Source organism: Bos javanicus, chromosome 11 (genome assembly GCF_032452875.1).
Source record: "Bos javanicus breed banteng chromosome 11, ARS-OSU_banteng_1.0, whole genome shotgun sequence".
NCBI lineage: Eukaryota > Metazoa > Chordata > Mammalia > Artiodactyla > Bovidae > Bos > Bos javanicus.
In genome coordinates, this window is record NC_083878.1 from 46641861 (window position 1) to 46643130 (window position 1270).

Below are 1270 nucleotides of genomic sequence, written 5' to 3' on the forward strand. Positions count from 1 at the left end.
TGAAGAGTCAAAGGCATCAATACAGAGTAAAGTAAGAAAGAGAAAAATGAATGTCATATATTAACACATATGTATGGAATCTAGAAAAATGGTACAGATGAACCTATTTGCAAGGCAGGACTAGAAACACAGATGAAGAGAACAGTTTTGTGGACATAATAAGAGAAAGAGAGGGTGGGATAAATTGAGAGAGTAGGATTGACATATATACACTGAAGTGAAAAGTGAAAGTGTTGGTCACTCAGTCATATCTGATTCCTTGCGACCCTATGGACTGTAGCTCACCAGGTTCCTCTGTCCATGGGACTCTTTAGACAAGAATACTGGGGTGGGTTGCCATTTCCTCCTCCAGGGGATCTTCCCGATCCTGGGATTGAACCTTGGCTTTCTGAATTGCAGGCAGTTTCTTTACCATCTGAGCCACCAGGGAAGCACCTCTATACACTACCATGTGTAAAACAAATAGCTAGTGGGAGGCTGCTGTATAGCACAGGGAACTCAGCTCAATGCTCTGTGATGACCTAGAGGGATGGGACAGAAGAGTGGGAGGGAGGTTCAAGAGGGAGGAGATATATGTATATGTGTAGCTGATTCACATTGTTGTATAGCAGAAACTAACACACAATTTAAAGCAATTATATTCCAAAAAGAAGTTTTTAAAAAATCTCTGAGGAATAAAATCATAATTGTGAACAAAATGTTAGGCAATTGTCTGGCTTTTTCTACATGATACAGTGTGTAATTTACTCAATGTCAATGCAGCATCATTTATCGAAGGTGTTAAGTGTCTAGAATATGCCAACGAAGAAAATAGAAAACATCTTCCTTTGAGTTTGTTTTCCAACAGGACTGGCAGGGGAGCCGATAAGTAGTACACCCAAATTATTCAATGTGCTTACAAGTGGTGAGTGCTGTGCAAAGAAATGGAGCATGGAAAGGGGAATTGGAAGTAGCAGAGAGCAGTTTAGGGTGGTGAGTGTAAGTCTTGTTCAGAAGGTGACAGTTTAGCAAAGACTTTAAAGAGTAAAAGAGTGAGCCATGCTGATGTCTTGGAGAAGAGCTTTCCATGCTGAGAGAATGGCCAGTGCAAAGGCCCCGAGGTAGGGACATGCTTCACTTGTTCAAGAAAGAGCAAGAGGTTCATGTGCCTTGAATGTACTGCATGGAGTGGTGAAAGGATGAGGTCAAGAGTTAAAGAGGGCCTGATTTCGTGGGGCTTTGAAAACATGGCCAAGTCTTTTCTTTTACTCTTAGAGACTCTGGGAGCAGA